The sequence below is a fragment of the Agelaius tricolor genome, unplaced genomic scaffold (genome assembly GCF_023055355.1).
Source record: "Agelaius tricolor isolate 1412-34295 unplaced genomic scaffold, bAgeTri1.0.p SCAF_1, whole genome shotgun sequence".
NCBI lineage: Eukaryota > Metazoa > Chordata > Aves > Passeriformes > Icteridae > Agelaius > Agelaius tricolor.
In genome coordinates, this window is record NW_027269261.1 from 63138683 (window position 1) to 63158948 (window position 20266).

Genomic DNA, 20266 nt, shown 5'->3' on the forward strand with positions numbered 1-20266 from the left:
TTGCCCGCTCAGCTGGCAGCACGCAGCGCTGACAGCCGCGCAGTCGAAGCCCAAAGAAACGCAGCATTCGCCGTTCCCCGTTGCTTTTCCCTCCAAAGGGAAAAAGCCGGGCGGACTCGCCGCTTCCCGCCAGCCTGGAGGTCCCGGGACAGCCCCTGCCCTCACCCACCACCCACGCCAGCCAGCTCTCCCTGCAGGCCCCCCTCGCTCCCCGGATCCCCCGAGCAGCGTTTTCCCGGGAGAGGCGGCCCCGGCCGGCGGCTCCGCGGTGGAGGCTCCCCGGCCCGCAGGCTTCCTGTCCCGGCCGGGGGGCGTCAGGGGGAGGCCGGGCAGCTCCCTCTCCGTTCCACCCTCCCTCCTTCCTGCTTTCTTGTGGGTTTGTTGTTTGGGGGTTTTGTTTGTTTGTTTTTACTCTCGTGGTGCTGGCGGTGGCTGCGGGGCCTGGTGGGTCACACGAGGCCAGCCCGGCGCTCCGGCCCCGACAGGCGCTGAGCCGTGCGGGCGCTCCCAGAGCCGGCTTGCCAAGTAAGCAATGCAGTACATTTCTCGCTATGTCTAGAGAGCCGGCTCCCGTAGGGAAGTGACTCTCTTCTGCTCCGTTCCCGAAAATGAAATTTCCCATCCCTCGAGATTTCAGGATTTTACACGTCTCTGTGAGCCGTTTAGGATTAAATAGTTAGGGAGTTCAAAGACTATTTTTAAAATGTGCATGGCCTTCTGAAGGAGCTGAAGTTTTTTTCAGCAGCTCTCTTCAAGGAGACTCAAGATTGTCCCGAGTTTCTTTACTGAACACGGTAGGTACTCGGAATCTAAGTCTTTGAGGAATTTTTTTTTTTTTTAAACTTTACTGTCTAAAGCCATTTGCATCCCATATCCTCCTACTCAGTAAGCAGCTTCTTGGGGATAGCTATTCTACTACTTTTAAGTTACTTTCTCTATTAGGAAACTCTTAAGAACAGGAGAGAAATGCAATTCCCATTCATGGACTGTGGACCATGATGCTGGCTTTGTTCTGGCTTTGTTGGGGTTTTTTTGGGGAGGGGTTTGGGGTTTTTCGTGGGTTTTTTTGGGGGGAGGGGTTGGGGGTTTTTTTGTTGTTTTTTTTTTGTTTGTTTGTTTGCTTTTTTTCTTGATGGACTCATCACTAACTGCCAGGAAAACAAGAGAAAAAGCCTTCTTGATTTCCCCCCCCCCCCGATGTGATTGTAAATAGATGGTTAAAATGATTTCTGGCCATATTCATACCACGGTGGGATGGACGGACTGAAGAAAGAGCAGAGAGCTGAGGAAACTATGTGTGACAGCTGAAGGAAATAATGCTCAAAAAAAAAAAAAAAAAAAAAGAGAGTCTTTAAAACGCGGCTTTGCCTAGACAGTGGCTACACACAGGTGGAAGTGAATGCATGACATTCCATGCAGGTCTGTATTGTGGAGGAGTATTTGACTATTAGCTGGGGTGTAGGATTTTTGCCAGTGGATCATAGTAGGGCCTGATCCACAGCTGATTCCTGTGGTAGTACAATAACCCCACAGATATTGATAAAATTGCAATTTCCTGAGATGGATGCAATCACTCCAGTAGATCACTTCAGTTTTGGGAAAGATAAAAAGTGCACAAAGACTTGCTACAATAAATCTTAAGCTAAAGATGATGGAGGACAAAAAAGTATGAAGGAAGATGCAGTGAGTATTTATAGACCTTTCTAAGTAACAAGTTTTAATGTTTTAATGTTTTAATCACTGAGCTACACCTCCACAAATCTGATCTTGGTTAAGTAGTAAAGCTGACTATTGGGATTTTAGGCTGATGACAGAAAATGCAACTCTGCATCTCCTGCAGTGTGTCACACTGCTTCTCTGTTTTTAGTGCCTACAGGGGTCAATGAATGCACCCTCCTGGGTCGAGTGCTTTCTCCTGGCCCCTAGTCAATAGGTGCTGCGTGTTTGTGCAGAGCATGAAATGCTCTCCCTGAGAGCTGTCACTACATTGTAGGTGACACAGAAAGACAGGAACACCTCCTCTGGCTCCCACTGTCTGGTGATAACGAGCGTGATTGAACAGCACCCCAAGGAAGGGCAGCTGGAGAGGACAAACCCTGCAGCTGAGAGCCTCATCCTTAACTCTTTGCACCTTGGCACACTTCGTATGTGAGCTCAGGCACTCAGGACAATTAATTACATTAACAAAAGGTGTAAATTAAAAGTGCCTGTGAACTGTATTGAAACTCAGTTTGCATGCTCTTATTCACAACAGAACTGGCTGCAATTTGATTTAAATTAACTCACTTTCAGAATAAAATAACATTGACTAGAATAAAAGCAGCTTTAATTTTGAATGGATGTCTACATAGAATTGTTTGTGGTTTAACTAATCCGCTCTAAATATTAAGTCTGTTGATTTTCCCCAGCACTTCCATCTAGGCTAGTTTGCTTTGTGCCTCTTTAGGCTCCTATCACTAAAATGGACATAGTAATTGCCTGCTAAAGTTTAAAGTCATTGTGTGAATGATCTTGGTAACAACAGCATTTTGCCTGACACTCAGTATACATGTTCTGCAAAAGCCAGGTCTATATTTTCTATACATGTGCAAAGTTCTTGCCAGGTAATATTTTACAACAATACCCAGCTGTACATGACCAGGGGAGACATGTAGCAGTGGAGAATTAGGGCATCATTGTGGATTTTAGACTTTCACTGAACATCTCCTGGGATTTGGCTCTCTGTTTTCTTCGAAGACTATGGGCCAAGATTTAAGAACTCTCTAACTTCAGTCATCCTAATGAACGGCTTCAATGGTGTTAAAGGGAACTAGGGCACTTCCTTTTCTAGTAGAAATCAGGCCACTTAATTACCTCACAATAATATACAGAACCTAATCTCACAGTTTTTTGCACAACATGAATTATGAACTTTAATCTATTTTAGCGGTAGTGCTATTAAAATCCATAGATCTGTATCAAGAATAAAACTATCCTATTATAATGGAAATGGAGTACTTGTAAAAATGAGCACATAATCACTTTCTCATTGAAACTCATTTCTCTTGAAATAAATTTTTACAGTGGTGAGGCATGGTTTAATTCACTAGTGACTGTGGCAAGTCTAGATAAACACATTCTGTGTCAGAAATTGAGACCTTGAATTTTTGTAATAAAAACTTGGGGGGTTTTGAACTAAAGCAATTCTATCTTTTTTTTTTCTTCTTCTTTTTCAATTCCTTCTTCCTTGTCAGCTTTTTACAGCATGTTCCTTTATTTCTTTTATGTTTTTCACGCTGAATGGACCTTTTTTTTTTTTTTTTTTTGCTTTTTGGATGCCAAAAACCGGAGAATTGTCATTTTTTGAGTTTTATTGTTGGTTGCTCCTCTAAGATAAAAAACACCCCACGCTTCCCAGAGAGTTAAGAAGGAACCAATTTTCAGGCAGTGCTAAGGTTTTATCCAAGATTTATTTATGAAAGAAAATAGTGTATCATCTCCAGGCTTCAAATCTAGCTGTTATAATAAAGCACTTCACCTAATGCTCTAAAAATACTCCTTTATATAAACTGTGCATGTGATAGAAATAAACAACCTCAGATATTCTGGATAGATCCATGGTATTTTTGCAAACTACCTCAGTAACAGTAGTCCTTATTGGCACTCGGAAGGGGCTTTGAAACTACAGATCCTGCAAGGCTAGTTAAGTAAAAGGACACACTAAACATCTGCTTGTCAGTAGAAGAAATAAAAAAAAAATTAATGGAAACCTCTTCCAAGTCTCTGAAATAAAGCACGTAGGGTCAACATGAATACTCAACTGATAAAATTTATACAAAATTAAACAGACAGACATTCAGTCAAGAGCCAGGCTTGGATCAGAAGTTTGGATCAGGATTTTCAGCCAAAGAGAAACAGTTTTTCCCCAGACTGGAAGTTACATACTTCCATGAATATATGTCCATGTAGAGAACAGTTCATCTAAACTACAGTGAGTTCCCTTTTGTCACCTGCTGTCCAAGGAAGAGAAGTTGTCTCTCTTCCATTCTGATGAGTCTTGTGTCTTACAACTGCCTGTGCTTAAACAAGTATTTTCAGGATTCTTTAGTTACTATCGTGTTTGATCCTGCTGAGCCTAATCAGGAAAACCTGTGTTAACTGGATATGACTTTTGCTTCAAGAAGGAAATTGAAAAGTTCTCTCTGCAGGAACTGGGCCTAATTCTAATTTTCTCCTTACTTCTAAAAGCAAACAATTTTGTGAAGGTATTTTTGATTTATAGTGATAAACATTTTTCTCTCCTTCAAAATACTATATTACTTTAGTAGTATTTTATTTTAACATATTTCTAATTAATTTTATTCAGTGTACACTTTTTGTTACAGATGGTTGAAAATAAATATGTCTTATTACAGCAAAGGTAGATCAGACTTTGAGAGGAAAGCTCTGCAGCTCAGAGGACGTGTCAGACTTAAAAAAGTGTTCACTGTTCTTTCTGGTAAAAGAGATAAAAAATCCTGTGCAGACTGAAGGCTTTCCAAAATGCTAAGTGCTTTCCTTTGCTTGGTAGGTTGTTTTCTTGCGTTTCTTTTTTTATGGCAGATGTTAACCAAAGCGCACTTAAAATTACTGTGGGAGCAGTTTGCTTTTGGTGCTTGCTGGTTCTGTGTGAGTGCTGGTGCTCACCTTTGCAAGGGACAGAGGTGCCATTTTTGGACCTGTGCTGTTCCTTTTTTGAGCTCCATCAAAGGGCCTGAGGTGGCTGGCAGCACTTCCTCAGGCCTTCAGCCTGGGAGTCTCCTTCCCTGGATATATTCAAAAGCTGACACAATCCCCTAATGTGCCCTAGGGGACCCTGCCTGTGCCAGGGGGTTGGAATAGATGCCATGCAGTGGTCCCGCCTGACCTGATCCTTTCTGTGGTTTTGTAACCCTTCTGGAATTACAGAAAATGGACACCCCCCTGCCAAAACACCATGAGGTGCCAGGGTGTTTTTATCCTGGTGTAAAGGATAAAACCAGATGACACTATTTCCTGTTTCCTCCCTTCAGCCCCCAGCTTAGCCACTGTTGTATTGTTTTTGACCATGGAACACTTGTTTAACTGAAGACTTTAGCTTCATTTTCTGAGCCTAATCTCAGATCTCTGAAACTTTCTCTTCTTTAAAGTCATTGCTCCTACTTGGAAAGCTGCCCTGCCCTTCTGAAAACCTTTCTCCTTAGCTTGTCTCTGACTGTTGCTTTATTTTCTACTGCTCTTCATGAAACATGCTCCCTTCCTTTTTGCTAGCTCCTTCTCTGGGAACAACCTGATGATGTCTTCTGGATTGCAGCGCACAGAACTTTCTAGCAATGACTTCCCAGCCACAGAATGGCTTTTATGTGATGTCTCTTTTGGTAGACTCCCTCTTCATATGTCCTTTTCCCATCTTTGTCCTTTGCACAGTCAATAATGAACTTCTTCTTTCTTAAAGCTTGTCTTCTCTGCTTCCTTGAACAAGGCTGAGGACATCAGCTCTCTCAGTCTTGGAGAGAAAGGCTTATAATGCTGGTGCTTTCTCTGCCCTCTTGTTTGCTTAGATGTGAAAGTTGTCTCCAAGTGCAGCTATCAGATCTTCCTACAAAAGCAGAGGATAATCTGACTTCTATGCTACGTAGGCTAAACTTTGTTCAGGCTCCTGCCTGGCTTCCCAAGCACATCTCTCTGCGTTTCTGGGCTTTTAGAAAAGCCGTTCAGTTCATCCTCCTGGTTAATAGCTCTGGCCACGTTGTTCCTGTCACTGCCTCTGGACCACTCATTCCTACTCTGCCTGAGACACCCTGCCTTTAACATCTTGGCCCTCCTCCAGCCCTCCCTCGCCCCTGCCTTTTCTCTTACCACGCTCTCTCCTCCCTTCTTCTGGTAGTGTGCTCAACCCAGACTTACCTGCCTTCCCCATTTTGTGTGTGCAGTCTCTGAAGCTTTTTGGTGGATTTTCCAGACACTCTCAAGATTAGCAGTGGCTGTGCAGGGCTCCCAACACGAGGGCTGTGGTGATTGTCTGTGATGTGCTCAGATTCACCATACTGATTTTCCAGGCTTAGCAGTTGCTCCCCAATGCAGACTAGCTGCATTTTTTTCCAAGTTATATTACAAGAGCACTGCTAGTTTATCTCCTGCATTACCTTTAAATTGTCTCTGGGCCTAAGCATAGGTGCAGTAAACCCCGAGTGCACCCAGGATTACTCGGTGTGTCCATGTCCCTAAGATGTCAGCCTTGGATCCCCTTCTGTCTGGAAACTGCACACTGAGGTACTTCAGCATGCATGAAGTTCTTTTTGTGAGGTGACATGTCAGAGCAGCAGCTCTTAAACTCCATCACCCATCCATCTCTGTGGGAGGTTTGGGTTCCTGCAATCAGAGGGGATTTTTCTTCCCTGATAGGGGAATTCCAAGCTGGCAGAGCAGCCCACTGGCTCTGTCAGGGAAGAGAGAGGTGAGAGGGATGAGCTACAGAAACCTCCCTGTTGCTCCCTTCCTGCCAGAGGGGACAAACCTTCCTGCTGTGAGAGGGAGTCTGACAGTAAGGAGAACAAGGAAAACTATCCTTGCTGACATTGAGTAAGGAGAAGGAATTGTCATGCAGGGCAATTGCCCTGCTGGAGGCAGTTACCGAACACCTGCCTGTTTGAATTTGGTTAGTACCCACACAGTGGGTGTATGTCACTTGTGTCACTTGTATGCTCTGCTTCTGAAACCAGGTACCCTGCAGAGCTCAGGGGCTCAGGGCACAGTTTCACACAGAGTGAGATTTTTGCTGTGGTTACAGAAAGGTCAGAGTCCTTGTGTTTTGTAAGTCCATGGCATCATCTAAAGTCCATCACGTGTGTTATTAACAAAACAGCCTCTCATTTTTTTCATACAGTAAAACATAACATTGCACAAGTAACACATATTTAGATTTCCAGGACTACTCTGTCATGCAGAGTTTCTCCAGGAATTTTAACTTTCTTCTAATTAAAATAATCTCAGATAAAAGCACTGCAGTAAAGAGAGAAAGATAACTAACAGACCAGCTATAAAGAGGAGGTGCCAGCAATGCATTATGGTCTGGAGAGGAGTGTCTGAGGGAATTGTTGTGTAGTCTATTGATTTCTTCTGTATTGATCTTAAATGGGAAGTAAGGAGACTACAGGACTGATGCTAAGTAGAGCATATAAATTTATTTAAAATGTAGAATATCTGGCAACAGCAGATAGGGCATGAGAATGAGAGAAAGCAACCTGAGGAGCTCAGGAAACACAGCCCAAGCGAGGTGAATTGTGAGAAAGAGGGGTGCATTCCAGTGAACAGGAGGGCACAGAATATTTTAGCATAGCATGTCTATAAAGTGGCCACTGTAGCTCAGCTGGTGAAATGGCTGTGCATTTGTGGAGCAGGTCTGCATAGGGGAATAAATCCTCCTGGTGCAGCCAGATGCTGTCATGTCAGAGACAGGCCATTTAGCCCAGTCAGAAGGCTCAGGATGAAGGGGGTTGGCACTGGTTGCCCTCCTTTGTGTGTTTCATGCTGTCCTTGCCTTCTTGTTCAAGTCACAGTTTTTCAATTCAAAACATACTTTGTGCAGGTATCAGAGTCAATACAGGAAATATTTAGAGGGATGATAACTCTGTGTAGAAAGACAACAGAATTTCATTGCTAGGGTCAGGGGTAGTACAAAGTACACATGTCCACAACACACCCTAGTCCACACAGCTGTTTCTCACCTTCCCCTTCCCTGTGGGCATAGAAAGCATTTTATTTCCTATCACACCCATCTCCTTTTTCACATGTGCCTGCAGAGGTTAAGACTCTTTAGTTGGGAAAAATTCAAGCCCTTCAAAAACAATGGGAGAACCTGTTGAGTTAATTTTCAGTGTAGCCAGTTTTTCAGTCTTGGGTTGGCTACACTTGTGATATTTTGCTGGTGTTTCATGGTACTGGCAAAATGACTAGGCAACTATTTCACAGAGTCATCTAAGGAAGAAAAGAAAGCATCCTAACAGAACACATTCCAGCAGATGACGAACTTTTAAAAATACGTTTTGGTACTTGCTCATACAACCCTACATCACATACAAAATTGTAATGGATGAGAAAATGCACTGACATCTCTTTTCCTACATCAATAAGCATGTTGTTCAGTTCAAATACCTCTTGTGAGAGATATTATGAGCCTTAGAGCATCAGGTAAGATAAACTCCTGTTCTAAAGTCATGGTGTAACCAATCTCCTGGTATTTTATACTTCAGTAGGTTTGAGAAGACACATAATGCCTTACACAAAGACCTCTGGTATTTTGGTGATAGGAACATTTTCATTGATTTCTATATTAGCAACATTACATGGTCTAGTTATAAATCACTTTGTCAGTCACTGATTAACTGAATAACTGGTGCTTTAAAATCTGCATCTTGTCAATATGCAGTAAGTAAATTTTCAAGTATGTTAGCAATTAATGTTGAACTTTCCCTTGTACTTTTAAACAGATTGAGTGCTCTTCCTAGACTCAAAATATCCAGACTTAATGTCTCCCACATAATAAATAAAATTGTTCAAATGGCAATGCTGCAAAACTCCAGTTCAAAGGGTGACAATTTTGCAAAATGTTGCAATAATAATAAATGTAAATTTTGCTGTGACCACTTGGTGTCATCTAGTCAGAGCTAGTTAGTTTCTTGTTCTAGACTTGGTTTTAGTGTTAAAAAAAATCACATTAATTTTGTTTATCTGAAACCCAGAGGACTGATGCCAGCTCTTATTTTCTCCAGGTGAGTTCCTCAGAGACAGCATTGCAGTATCACCAGAAGACTGCCATTCTTAAGAACCGTATTCCCTCTTAGAAAGGCTGCTTTGGGGGCAGACTGAGGCACATGACTGACACTTTTTGCCCTGATTGCAAAGATGTTTTGCTGCCAATGCTGCTGGAGAGCAGACAGGTGAGTACATCTTGTTTACTATAGCTGAGATGATACACAAGCGTCCAGTGTCCAGCAGACAGAATTATTAGGTGGCACAGGTGCAGCCTTCAGGAGTTCTCATGAAATTCTGGTGTCAGCTCAGGACAGCTCTTCATTCACTCTGCATCTTGAGCCCTCTACTTTTTTTTGCCAGTCTACTAGCAACAGGAAGATACTCAGCCCTCAAATGAGACACACAACCCCTGATCTCTGGGGAGAAGAACATTTTTCAAGAATTCTGTGTGAGGTGGAACAGTTGGAATAATTTTTTTTTTTCTTTGTAAAGAGCCTTCTCTGTTCTGCTCTCCAGTTGGGTGATCCTGCATTGAGTTACACCCAGCCAATGTGTAATTGCTTGAAACTAGATCCAAGGCTTGGAAAATCTTTTTGTGTTTAAATCTGTACCTAATAAAATATCTACTCACTCTGTGAGGAGCAAGAATGTAGAGCAGAGAGGGGGAATATTTCCCATTGGTAGAAATGGAAGGCAATGTTTTTGTTTGGTTGTTTTTCAGCCACTTAAATTCAGTTTACCAGGTGACTAGGTTAGAGAGAGGATGCTTCTGAAAGGGTTTTAATTGTTTCATATATCACAGTTTGGTGTGTTTTAAATATTTATGTCAATTACCTTTGCTGCTGACAGGCTAAGGAATCCAGTTGTGTCTGGTGCTGCTTACCACAGCATTGTAATATGGAGAGTATAATGAAACTGGGAAAAAACCAGAGGTAGAATTAAGTGCAATTAGTAACATGCAACAAATGAGCATTTGATTAGTTATAAAAAAGAACCTTGTCAGCACTGCGACAATCCAGTGATTCAAAGATCAGAACGTTGCAGATTGCTGTTGACAAACGGGAGGGAATTCACATAAAGTAACTCAACCCACTGTTGGACTTAAAAGACTGGTTTATGGGAAAGATTAGGACAGCTAGATAAAGCCTGTCTGTCTAAATACTTTCATAATAGTAATGAATGTGGTATACAGCGCTGTATGTTGAAGGGCATAGTGGAAGTTGAGGGATCCAGTAACCCCTTACAAAGTTGTAGCCTGTAAGCATGAAGAAAGGATAGAAGTGGGTAAGGGTTGCTGAAGGAGCACAAGTGCTTAGATGAAAAGGAGAAAAGCTCGTGCCAAACACTAGGAAATATTACCTCCTGTGAGAACTGTTAGGCTGTGGTCAGAAGTTATACAAAACCCCTTAGCTGAGTCATTTAAACCGAACTGTAAAACACGCTAGAAAATATGCTGTACTGGCAGAGAGCACGCCTAGATCAGGAACAACCAGCCTACTCCCTGCTTTCCTTTTTCCCAAGGGCCCTTTACTGCTGGTGTGGTAGATATCAGTTGACTTAGCAGGAGGCAGAGCAGGGATGGCTGGAGGCAAAGAGGGAAAATTCAGTACATGAGTTTTGTGCGGGGCGGGGGCTCAGCACGGCTGCTGTGACGTACATGCAGCATCCCCGTGGACACGGGGCGTCACAGCACCGACCGGCAGGAGCCACGTGTGCCCTGTCCCACAAGGAGCTCTTTATCAGCTGGGATCCAATCTTCCCTGTATCGCTGATCAAAGGGGTCTGCATCAAGAGGAACCACAAGGAGATATAGTGGGGCGAGCTGGGGAATCTGCAACAGCTGCTGCTATTGCAGCCATGCTGATGGCTGGTTGTGCCCATGGAAGGGAGGGGTGAGGAGTGAGAGGCAGGAGGTTTGCAAAGACATGTCACCGTGCCACACTGGTGTGTTTTCACCTCTTTCTACTACCCCAACACAGATTTCACGCATTTTTAGTTAAGAAGAAAAAGGGTTGTATGTGTTGGTCTGTACATTTTGTGTTTCCTTCCTTTTTTTGTATTGATAAAGCCAGAATTGCAGGATTTTGGGGCAGTTGCAAGCGGCCTGGAAAAAAGAATTGCTCTCTTGGGAGCCTCAGAAGAAAGCTACAAAGTGAAAAATATTGTTCTCTGCTTCATGGAAAATGCTGGATGAAGTTACTCATCCTGCTGAGGTCACCATGAAAGCTTGGTGGTGCCCAGCTGCACCCATCATGCGCATTTAGTTATTTGCTTCTCCAGGAGATTTCTTTCCATGGCTTTACTCCTTTGTTACCAGCACTATGTTCACCTGGCTAAAATTAATTTAAAACACAGTTTTTAGCACACCACTGTCTTTATCATGAGAGATTATTTGTGATTTTAGTTCTTGAGAGTTTGTGAAGTCTCAATTCTCAGTCTGTATTTGTTGGAGAATTTGTTTTTAATCTCTTTTATGAAGGCCACCTGAGAGTGACCACACTTCACCACACTGTGAAAGTGATCAGTGGGGAGTTTTATTTCTGTATAGCACCTATAACTCCATCATAGCAAAATGACTCCAAAGACACAAAGAGTTAAGCACATTAAGTATTTTAATGTGTTTTTTATTTACTGTATGCCTCCAAGATGCAGAAATGTTTTCTGTGGTGAAAAACGTTATTTGTATTACACAGCTGGGCATGGGTTGGCCTAAGGAATAGATTTACAATGGGACACTGGAGTTTTGACTCTCTTGGCTGGCAAACCCCATGCCTTTGAGTTGGGCTCCCAGGGATATGCAGGCATGTTATGGGGAGAGCACAGCTCCTGAACAGCATTCCCACTTTGGCATGTGCAGTGCCATGTGCAGTGGATGTAAATGATGTGTATGTGTTGTTTAGCAGGCTAGTAGGACACACCATGGGTATATCCAAGCTCCAGGCCTTTCTGGATCTGTGGTGCTGATTCTGGGCTGCTGTGGGACACGTACTGAAACTCTCCCCTCAAGGCAGAGCCCAAAGCATCCCATGCTCAAAGTTTTCAACAACACAGCCAGCCTGGTCTGAGGCAAGTAATGAGGAGACTGGGCTTGCCCTGGAGAGAGATGAGGGAGAAGGAAAGTGCAGATGGGAGGCCAAGAACTGTGGGAGAGCCCAGCCTGCTCTTCTTGCTCAGGGGTGGATGCCTGGTGTAAGGAGCAAGGACCCCAGCAGCAGGTGCTGGTCATGCAAGGCAAAGGAGCAAACCCAGTTTCTCAGGCCCATGCCACCAGCAGAACAGAGGAAGGTGCTGCCATCCTCTGCAGGCCATGGCCCTTCTCAGCTGCTTATGGCCAGTCCCAGCCCTATGATACAGCAAGCCCTAGAAAACAGCCAGGCTTATCTCTTTCTCTACAAATCTACATAGAGATGAAGTGCTTGTTCCTTCCATGCTTCAGAATTGATGGATGTGGGAGAGGATGTTCACTTCCACTGAAGTCATGGCCTTTTGGTATGACCACAAAAAAAAAAAAAAAAAAAGAAGAGCAGACCTGCAGACCTCCCCTTTCATGGCCAGCACTCTGAATGAGACCTGCTGCCAGCCTGGCATGGAGGAGGAAAGTTTCATGACTTAGTGACATGTGACCTTGAGCCCCACCAGCACAGTCCTTCCTCTCCAGGTATTTAGAAAGTAAGAGTAATAGTAATAACTTTTAATTAGACTGCTTAATACTTCTCAAGTGTTTAAATGTTAGGGAATTTTGACCTAGGTATCTCTTTTCTTGTCATGTATTACAGCAGGGAAGAGCAGACACAGCCAGAGACTTTTTGCACATGTGAATATACAAGTTGTAAGATGGTGGGATGTTCTGCAGAAGATGTCCTCTGGCAGAGCCTTTGATTGAGTGTGTTAAATTCTCACTGAAATGTAAAGGACAATCCCTTTTCTCTCTGTCAGGCTTACAGGATGGGTAGCAAAAAGTGGACCTGGAGAGTTTTAAAGTTCAACAGGGTCTGTGGACTGTTCATTTGATGATAGGTATGATAGGTATCCTGTTCTGGGAGAAAAATTCAGTGAATAAATACAAGTTTTTGCTTTCAACACTCTCCTCCTGGACTCCTGCTGTCAAGTGGCTGCAGAATTCAAAGAGATTATTTTGGCGGTTCCAAAAATCTGTCATACAGATCTGAGTTTTTTCCCTTGTATTTGTCAATGTGTGACTAAGCACAAGTATTACAGGAAACATGGAAATGTTTCGGCTTTAAAGAATGGCTGTGGAAAAAGACCTCCTACTGATTAACAACTGTTGTTTAATAAAATAATTTTCGGATGTCCAAATTGCTGATTGTTCCAGTGAGGGTTACATTCTGACCAGAAGGGATCCCACCAGTCCCATGTCATCAGCCTGTGTGCTCTGGGAAGAGGCTTTTCTGTGGCCATTTCCTGCTTCAAAACAATGGAGCATGAGAGATGCCCATCTTTGCTCCCCAAACTGCTTAGCCCAGTCCCTAGGGTGGCATTAAAACCATGGGAGAGCAAAGGAGAGGAGCTGGAGTGTGAGGATGTGTCTTTGTTTCAGAGATGCAACCCATGGGATGAAAGCCCAGCTAGGATGGGAACAGAGAAGATCCCTCATGTTTGGAGCACTGAGGGTCAGTGTGGGTGTATCAGGTGCTGGCTGGAAGGAGAGCAGAGAGGGCCAGGGACTCATAAGAAGTTCACCATTCTGTTCTGAATTTCTCCCTCCATAGCAGGGGCTAAGCCCAGGTGCTCTTATGCTGTCCTCTGTGGGGCTGGTACTCAGAGCCTGATGCACACACCCCAAAGTCCTGGGTGGCACTGGGGGTATTTTGCTGTAATCGTGCTCATTCAAGGGCTCACACAGACACACACAGAGAAACTTTTATTTCTGTTACATTTTGTGGCTGTTCTTGCTGTGCTGTGAGGCTTTCATCTAGTTTGTCTGTCCTGTGAAGTGGCAGAGTGCTGCTGCATGGCCTTTCACAGGTGGTGTGGGCAGTGCTGCAGCTGAGCTCTCCACCTTGAACCAGGGCCTCATTGAGAGTGTCATGCAGGTCTTGACACTTTCCTAGCAATACATGTTCCCTCTGCCAGTTTCTTTATGGACACAATACTTCAGCTCCATGCAGCTGGGTATTCTTAGTCTAAATGTGGCTGAAGGCAACAAATTAATGTCACTGCCCATGTTTAATGTTGGTTTGTTTGTTTTGGGTTTTTTAATAGGCAGCCAGCAGATGTGCACAAGGGTTGCTTATTGACATTAATCATTACCCTGTTGATAGCCCTGGGCAGGCAGCTTTAATTGACCAGAACTGAATCCAGTAATCATATAATGGAAAATATACATCACATTTATTTCAGTAGCACATCTGAATTACAGTAATATGACTTCATGGCAAAATTCTCAGTGACTGCATTAGAAGCAGGAGCAGAGCCATTGTCTGATAGCACAGATGTAACTGAGCTGTGCCCCACAATCTGCTGTGCTTGGGCAGTACAGTGAAGCCTTGTCCAGAAAGTCATAAAATTACCCTCCAGGATCTTGCAGACCAAGCCTTGTTCAAACAAATAAAAAGAAGTTCGTACATGGTGGTTGTAGAATTGTGTCTTTCATTGTTTTCTTTTAGTACAGCCATTCAATAGAAGGGATGGTCACAGTCTCTTCAAACAGCAGAAATGCTCCAGTAAAAATACATAAAAGAGACCATGCAAAAAAACCCCAAAAAACAACAATTATAGAAGTCTTTCCTTTAACCCAATTACCTGCAGAAAATTATAGTTTAAAAAATCTCAGAGAAAGTAAAGCAATGGAAAAAAACCCTGAGATTTAGTTTGATCATTTTATAACTGGGGAAAAAGTCCCAAGAACTTAATCAACAAGCAATATTGATATATTGACAAATGTGTTAATGAATTCAATTTTTGTTAAATATATCAACATGTTAGATATTACATGGAAGAGAAACAAGGATGAATAGATGGCCAACATAGTCAATTGAGCCTATTTTTTCCATGGTGAATGCAAAGTCTGTAACCTTTGTTCAACAGAATGGTTGAGAGATGAGGTTTGGGACTGTGTTAAGTTACCATGAATGGCAGAATCCAGGCAGAGAAGATGTGATTAGTTGTCTAAAGTTGACTGTGGATATATTCCTGTAAACCTTTTCTCATCCTGTTCCATGCAGCAACATTCTAATAGCTAAATATTTACTATATTTATATATAAAATGTGGATGAAGGTGCTGATTTGTAAAAACAGGTATCTTGAGGATGAGCAAAGCCCTTGGGTTCAATCAATATGAATATGTTATATATGCTTCACTTTGTGCATTAACTATATGTATTTGAAGTTGTTAAGGTGGCTTGCTGACATTAAAGCTCCAAACAGCCAAAATGTCTCTTTTGAAATGGTAGAATTATAGATCAGTAGGATTATGTACAGTATGCGAATTAAGTTACACTTTAGTGTAACTCTTGTTCAAGGTTTTTGTATAAAACTAAGACCTTATTTTACATGGGAAAAATAGAAACACTGAAGGCCAGTGAGAGTTGTACAGTTGTTCCAGACATTGAAGTAGTTTATTAATATAGATTTGTAAAGCAATGCTGATGTAATTCCTAATGTAATTATAGGTAACACCCACCCCCTTAAACTTTGATGTCTCTAAGAAAGGAGATAGACTGCACTGAAAAACAGAGGACACACGGGCAGCAAGATGAACAATGTGCATGTACTGAACAGGTAGGTAGTCTTGAGAAAGATCATTGCCTCCTCTTTTGTAGAAAAAGTGTTTTAATTATCAGGAGACATCTGTCAGGGCTTCAAATGGGAAATTAGTGAGGATATCGGTTAGATGGATCAGAATATTTTGCTAGTACCTAAAACAGAGAGGTTTAAAGGAGAGGTAGAACTGAGGTAGTTAGGGGTTTTTTAAAAATTTATTCTTTATTTGTTCTTTTACTTATTCTGAGACCAGAAATAGTTTACTTTTCTTCACATTGAAGTGATTTTGTACAAAATACTTTAATTATAGCCTACTTAGTAGGAAGAACAGCCTCTTCATAGCAATGATATGTTCTCTTCAAAGAACTTCTGAAGACAAATTGATATTTGTAATCTCCTTTAATTCAGGAGGAGGTGCATTTTTGGGGTTCTTCAAAATTCAAAATTTCATTGATGTTTTCATTTTTCTTTTAAGCCATCATGATAATACATAAAAATTAGAAAATACCAAGATTTTAACTTTTTTATTTCAGTCCCCTAGTAATAGAAATATTGCAGCATGTAAGACAAACCAATTCTCAGAAGATACAAATTTAACTGACTGCTACCTCGTATTTAGCCATGTACTAATTCAGATTTTGGAATTCATGCAGATTTTAATGGGGAATCTCAGTTTTCAAACCTTTTTTTTAAGTAGCCAGAGAGGAATGGTAATAATGATTTAAATTATTATCTAACTTGATCTATGTGAGATCTCCTTAGAAAAACTCACTGTGTGTAGTTTAGACACATTCTTGAGTGATTTGTTGTCCCAGAGCCTCTCAGCCCATGCTGAATGCTCTAGGGGATCATGTGATTTCCTTGTTGCAAACCTTGAATAATGAAATCAAGGACACAGTAAAGTTGGAACCATCTTTCCATGGCTTTGTCCTCAACTCTCTTTTCTCTATAAACTTATTCTTTAAAGTACTGGTGAGAAAATTCATGGTTCTGCTGACTTCCCTGCATTCTAGAAATGACTGTCAGGTTGGTAAGGTATATATCCAGTGGAAATACTAAAATAATTAAGCTATCAAGACTGAATTTATTTTTCTCATACTTCCAGAAAGGATTGAATTACATTAGTGATGGTTTCATGTTTGAATTTGCAAAGTTGTAGGGAAGAGTTTGTAGAGTTGTAGGGACAACATGTGAAGGACTTTTTGTCAGGGAAATGCTCACCTAACTATCTGTGTTTCCAGCTTTTCCTCTGTTAGTCCTCATTAAATGCACACTCTGGTTAAAATTCACCTCTTTCCATTTAGATATTTGGCCCCATGTTGACTGTTTTTCTAAGTGTCAGAACTTTTACAAGGAAAAAAGAAGACCCTGAAGAATGTGATGCTACTTTATGGAGGACAAATCTTCTATTTCTACCCGGACATGAAACTCTTCAAGGTGAACAAACAGGGAGACATGTCTAGAAATGCACAAAGAAGCTGAGCTAATTAAGAGAGCTCCCACTGCCTCCCTTCATGAAAGCTGCTATGCTTTTGAAACCCTGGAGATGGTTTGACTGTGGATTTGTGAGGTTAGGAATACAGCTGGGATGCTGAGACTGTGGGCTGGGTGGTATGTATAGAATGTGTTTGATCAGTTTCCCTGGTTGTATTAGAAAGAGATGGCATAAAACAAATGGGGTGGAAATAGGCAGAAAGGATGAGGAGCTCCCTCTGGGATAGGTCTGAACTGATTTAGATTGTGGGAATTCTGTGTGTGTGTACTAAATGTATTTTTCCTGGAGATTTCAGTGGCTATTTTTTTCCTTCTAATCTTTATCAATGTTACAGAAAATGTATTTTAGCCTTCAGCAACATGAGGTTCAAACCTTGCAGTTCATTCCTGCAGATGTTTGCATGGCATGCTACAGCCCTGCTTTCTGTATGCTGACATGCAAATAGCTTGTCAGTCTCATCTTGAGCCATTACTATGATTTGGTTCCTGTCACTTCCAGGTATTCAACACTGTAAAAATACTTTTCTTGTTTGAAGCATCATCATAGATGGTGTACTTGAACAATGCTATCTCTGGGATAAATATGTGTGATTGTGGCATTTCGGATAAACAGAAGCTGGGTGATGCAGGACACGGTGCCTTTGTTCACAAGCCATTGAGGATCAATAATGAATATTCAGTGTACCACATTAAATCTGCCAATGTTAAGGCTACCCAGGAGATCACAACATGCTGGTGGGGAGATTCATATGGCAGTCAGTCCTTTTGGTCATATTCATAGGCAACAGCTCCTTCACTCTTATACTTTGATAAGAAGAATATAAACAAGACCTTTACACTGTCTTGAAATGCATCAAAAACCCTTGTGTCTCCTCTTCCCTGGTGAGACTAACCCTGATCATCTGATTCCTGTATCAGCAGAAGGATTTCCTCACTTGACAGGAGCATGGATAAACTTGGCAGAAAGTAAAGAGCATTAATAATAACGGATGTGGTAATGTTTTTCTGTGTTTACAAGGCACCTTTATGCTACATGTATCATTTCAAATTATATTGAAATTATTGATTTTTATTTAATTACTACAAGATAAAACATTTTCAAAACAGCTCGAGGGTTTTGGAAAATAAATAAAAAAGTCAGAGTCTGTCTGAGAAATTCTGTGTTTGGACCTGACTCCACCCATTAAAAACAGGTACTCAGGTGAATAGAAAAATATATTTTTGCTTTAGTTTTGTTTCTTTTCTATTGTAAAGATAAGAGCTTCACTGAAATTCTACTGGGAAAGCAATACCAATAAAACATCAGAATTAAAGGGAAAACAATTTTAAAAGTTTGCTTGAAAATTTTATGCAATCATATATGTCTGCCTAATCTTTCAATCTATCTATCTATCTTCCTTTTGGCTTTTGTTCAGCAACCTGTTTAAGCCTATGTCTCACCTCAAGCAGGCAGCAGGTTAAAATCCTTGTTGAACTGGGGTAGGCACAGTTACATGTTAGTTCAGCTCAGAATGATAAATATTTGCTCATATTAGTGCTATGCAAAACCTGATTTTTAACCTCATGGAAACTCTGTGACATGAGCAAATTACTTGGAGACTTGCACAAACCTCTTGAGGAGAAGTCCCCCACACACACGATGCACGAAGGGCACCTTTATTCAGAAGCAGCCACGGATTTGTAGATTTGTGATGATTCATTGAGCAATTTCTAGTGATCCTGGAAACCTGAGTTTCCTGGGGCAGCAGAAGGACTACTGACTCCTTTGACAAAGCAAATGGAGTGACTTTGCTTTTTCTGCCAACCAGGGGACACTGCAATCTCCCTTAGGGTGTCAGCAGAGGGTCTAGCAGTCAGCCTTTGAGTCTAAATTCCTTCCTGCTTTCCCACAGGATGCTTGGCAGGACATGAGTGAGGGGGCACTAGGGCAAGGCATATCCACTACAAGCAAATGTTGATTGAGTTTGCAGTTTTCAAGAAGTGAGTCAAATAATTTCATTTGAGCTGTAGAACTTTGGTTGTAAAAGACAGAAAACCCTCCCAAGTCCAAAGCCAAAATTCTGACCAGAATGCAGTGATCAGGAGCACTCTATGGCATTGCTGGTTTTGCAGATTTGGCCCTGGTGAGCCATTTCCCTCAAGAGGCAGAGCCTCCCATTGCCTGCCCTGTGAGAAGCTGGAGTGACAAAGCCTCCTGTGTCACCCCTGAGAAACCTGGGCAGTGGCAGCACTGTCCCTGCATTGGGATGATGTGTGCCACAGCTACTGGGATGCCACTTTTAGCAAAAGGCTAGGAAATTCAACATAGTGAGGGATTTAAATCTGTGCTCTGCATTCCCACTTAGGCAAATACCCTCTTCAAACTGGAGAACCACTCTGTGTACCCCTTTTTAAGTACACCCTTCCAAGAGGCAGAAATCTCCTCTTTCCTTTTTAACAACTGGAAGATTTTTAAAAATGCTTTCCTTCATCAGGCTCTGAGCAGACTCAAAGTAGTTGAATCACATTTCTCACAGGCCAATAAAAAGCTTACTCTGGATCAGCTGTTCTGCAATTCAGCATATATCAAAGCCCTCCTTTTTTTTTTTTTTTTTGTCCTCCCTACCCTGGAGACATTCTACCACCATTTCCAAAACTGCTTCTTGCCTATGCTGCTGAGAAGCCTTGATCTAGCTTTACATTAAAAAATACTGAAGTCAGATGAGTACTTAGGAATGTGGAGGCTGTGGAAAATTTGAATCAAGCAGCAGTATTGTTTGAATGAGACTCTGAAAGAAATACCCTGACATTTTAGGTATGGGGTAATTTAAATGTTTTTTCCCCACTGTTCTCTCCCAAGGTTGCAGTTTTATAGCTTAGTCCTTGTATGTCTCCAAATCCATATTGTCACCCATAGCTCACTGTCGCCTCCTTTGCAAGTGGCTGGGTGCTCCAGATAGGTGGTGCCTCAGTCTTGAGGTGCCTTAATCCAAATCTCAGCTACAGCACCAACACTGAGTCGAAGCTGTGTTGACAGATTTGGGATCTGTTGTGTTGCTACTCTGAGCTTTGTGGGAATCCAAGACAGATTGTGGTATTTTGGAGTAAACATTTCAAAGAGAAAGGACAATTTTTGGTAAACTGTAGGGAGTGTGAGAGAGCAGCTTTCCTATTAGAATAGGAAGCTGGAAATAAAGGTTTTTGTTTATTCCTCTAAGGAGAGGTCGCTCAGTGTCTGAACTTCCAGTTACCTCCTATAAAAAATATTACAGCTGTTAATGTGAACCATTGTAGTGCCCAAGTACAAAACTGGACAAC

At 41.9% G+C, this 20266-nt stretch overlaps 1 long non-coding RNA gene across 1 annotated transcript; it reads left to right on the forward strand.

Annotated features, from left to right (window-relative positions):
* The first annotated feature begins 563 nt into the window (after positions 1-563).
* On the forward strand, positions 564-18154 carry LOC139591098 (uncharacterized). Its single transcript, XR_011679564.1, has 4 exons — positions 564-794; positions 8769-8936; positions 15385-15493; positions 16780-18154. It is a non-coding gene; the product is annotated as an uncharacterized lncRNA (long non-coding RNA).
* Positions 18155-20266: the final 2112 nt, after the last annotated feature.